Source organism: Papaver somniferum, chromosome 8 (assembly GCF_003573695.1).
Source record: "Papaver somniferum cultivar HN1 chromosome 8, ASM357369v1, whole genome shotgun sequence".
Taxonomy (NCBI): Eukaryota; Viridiplantae; Streptophyta; class Magnoliopsida; order Ranunculales; family Papaveraceae; genus Papaver; species Papaver somniferum.
In genome coordinates this window covers 50,981,418-50,985,019 of record NC_039365.1, presented here as the reverse complement: position 1 = coordinate 50,985,019, position 3,602 = coordinate 50,981,418, and the positions used below count along the sequence as shown (strand labels likewise).

Sequence of the window (3,602 nt, the reverse complement as noted above, 5' to 3'; positions counted from 1 at the left end):
AATAAGGTCAACTTTCGCTTTGTTTACCTCTATACCTTTTGAAGAGACGATGTGCCCTAACACAATTCCTGATTTAACCATGAAATGGCATTTTTCCCAATTAAGCACTAAATTTTTTTCCTTACACCTAGTCAACACTAATGTCAAATGATGCAAGCACTCATCGAAAGATGAACCAAACACTGAAAAATCATCCATAAAGACCTCTAAGAACCGTTCTACCATATCAGAAAATATGCTCATTATACAACGCTGAAAAGTTGCAGGGGCATTACATAGCCCAAAAGGCATGTGTCTATACGCAAAGGTACCAAAGGGACAGGTAAAAGTGGTTTTCTCTTGGTCTTCTAGGCAATAATGACCTGATTATAACCGGAGTAGCCATCTAAGAAGCAATAGTGACTATGTCCAGCTAATCTCTCTAGCATTTGGTCGATAAAAGGAAGGGGAAAGTGATCCTTCCTTGTGACCTTGTTCAATTTCCTATAGTCAATACACACACGCCATCCCGTGGTCACTCGGGTTGGGATTAATTCATTATTATCATTCTGGACTACAGTGATACCTGATTTCTTGGGGACAACCTGAACAAGGCTGACCCACTTACTGTCTGAAATTGGGTAAATAATACCTGCATCTAACAACTTAAGCACCTCTTTTCGAACTACCTCTTTCATGTTAGGGTTCAGTCGACATTGCATCTCCCTAGAAGGTTTGGAGTCTTCCTCTAAATGAATCTGATGCATACACACAGTAGGACTTATACCCTTAATGTCTGCTATAGTCCACCCTAAAGCTTCCTTATTGTCTTGAAGTACATTTACTAGCCTACTTTCCTGACCACTATCCAAATCAGAAGCTACAATCACAGGTAAAGTCTCAGATGGGCCTAAAAACACATACTTTAGAGTATCGGGTAGTGGTTTAAGGTCCAACTTTGGGGGCTCTTCTAAAGAAGGAATTAGGGTAGTCTCAGAAACTGGTAACGGTTCGAACCTAGATTTCCATCTATCAGTGTCTAACACATCGGTAGAATCTAATAGAGCATTCACATGTTCAATAATGCTATCGTCGTCAAAATCTAAACCAAAATGGGATAGACAACTTTCTAATGGGTCTTCAGACAAAATGTTTGGTAATGACTCCTGAACTAAGGATTCTATCATGTTCACCTCAAAACATGTGTCATCTAGCTCATGAGGTTGCTTACTGACATTAAAAATGTTCATCTCCATAGTCATATTACCAAAAGATAAACTCATCACACCATTTCGACAGTTAATGATCGCATTAGACGTAGCTAAAAATGGGCGACCTAAAATCACAGGTATCTGGTTCTCTGGGTCAGGGACAGGTTGGGTATCTAGGACCACGAAATCCACTGGATAAATAAACTTGTCGACCTCAATAAGAACATCCTCGATAACACCTCGAGGGATTTTAACAGACCTATCAGCTAACTGCAGTGTCATCTGAGTAGGTTTCATTTCACCAAGTCCTAGCTGTAAGTATACATGGAATGGCAGTAAGTTCACACTGGCTCCTAAGTCAAGTAAAGCTTTTTCTACCCGGAAGTTACCTATTGTGCAAGCAATGGTAGGAGAACCTGGGTCTTTGTACTTTGGAGTTGTGGTGTTCTGAATGATTGAACTTACGTGACTAGCTAAAAAGGCTTTCTTATGGACGCTAAGTTTTCGCTTTCGCGTACACATATCCTTAAGGAACTTGGCATAAGCAGGAATTTGCCTAATTGCATCTAATAAGGGAAGGTTTATGGTAACTTGCTTAAAAACCTCCACTATGTCATTAAAGTTCGATTCCTTCTTTGTTGGTACTAATAGCTGAGGAAATGGGGCTCTAGGCCTAAAATCAGACCTTTCAGGAACCGAATTCACATCATCAGAAACTTTATCAGTCTCTTCAGCTACTGGTCCTGAGAGGTGAGATCCTGAGGGGTGAACTACAGTATGTTCACTATCGGGCATGGTTACCTTATTGTCTACAACTCTACCACTTCTAAGGGTTCTAACAACATTCAATTGATTCGATGGTTTTGCACCTAATTCATGAACTCCTCTAGGGTTGGGTTGTGTTTGACTAGGAAACTTACCTTTTTCTCTCAAAGAATCACTTATCAGACCAACCTGGGTTTTTAACTCGGAAATAGCCTGACTATTTTCTTGTCCTATCCTGTTACTAGCTTGTAGACTCTGTTCTACGGATAACTGAATTTTGCAGTTTGCTGAGTTAACAAGGCGAGAGATTCCTCTAAACTTAGGATTTTCTTATCTGACTGATTCTGAAACTGAGCTAGTCCTGAAGGATTCTTAGTATAGCCAAAACCTGGGGGAGCATTAGAATTACTAAACTGACCTTGACTTTGGCCCTTAGACCACGAAAGGTTCGGATGGTTTCTCCAACCAGGATTATAGGTTTCTGAATATGGGTCAATCTTTTGACGGTTATCAAATCTAGTGTTATTATAAAGAGCATTGGCTGCTCTTCAATATTCTGGCCTTCCCAAAAAGGCTCCACTCTACCACTAGTCTGGCCCACTTCTAAGGCTTCTAACCTTTTTGCTATAGCAGCAATTTTGGCATCTGATTCATAGCCTCCTTCTACCCTATTAACGTTTCCTCTACTTAAAAGAATTGTTTTCTGGGGTGCCCTACTATTTTCCCATTGCTGGGTTTTTTCGGCGATTTCATTAAAAAATTCCATCGCCGCATCAACAGTTTGGTTTTCAAATCCACCAGTGCATAGAGACTCAACCATGGTCGTTGTGGAATAATCTAAACCCTCATAAAGGATCTGAACTAGCCTAACCTTTTCTAAACCATGATGAGGACACTGGGATAATAAATCATTGAACCTTTCCAAATACCTATATAAAGATTCTCCCTCTTGTTGTGAAAATGTGCATATTTGCGTCCTAATAGACGATGTTTTGTGCCTAGGGAAAAACTTATTGAAAAAGGCAGATGTAAGTTGTTCATATGTCTCAATTGACTCGGAGTCCAAACTATACAGCCACGACTTGGCCTTATCTTTCAGGGAAAATGGGAATAACCTAAGTTTCAAAGCATCATCATCTAAGCCTCTAATTCTTAGAGTACTACAAATTTCCTCAAAATCCCTAACATGGTAATAAGGGTTTTCATTTTCTTTCCCTAAAAAGATTGGGAGCATCTGTAAGGTCCCAGGTTTCAGTTCATAGGGTGCCTCCGTTTCAGCTAACTTAATACACGAAGGACGAGTAGTCCTAGTTGGATTCAACAAAGCTTTCAAAGTTGCCATTTCTGGCGCTATCAGCAACATGGATTCTCTCCTCAAAGGACGTTCAAAAACAGACTCTTCAAAAGCGGACTTTCTAGATTAAGGTAATCGAGACGCTTCGAACTACTAGGTTTCTCTTTAACAAATCTACCTAGTGCGTCTCTTTTACGTTCAGGCATACAATAGAATTTTCTAAATTGGAAGGGTAAGCAAACACAGATCAAGGCCGACTCAACCAAATCAAACCTATTGATTTCTAGCAAACAAAAAGCATGATGGCTCCACTTAGATTGTTTCTAGACCAGCTTCTAATCCTTCGAACGGGA

At 40.0% G+C, this 3,602-nt stretch overlaps 1 pseudogene; it reads left to right on the top strand.

Annotated features, from left to right (window-relative positions):
* The first annotated feature begins 2,833 nt into the window (after positions 1–2,833).
* On the top strand, positions 2,834–2,933 carry LOC113307168 (annotated as a pseudogene).
* Positions 2,934–3,602: the final 669 nt, after the last annotated feature.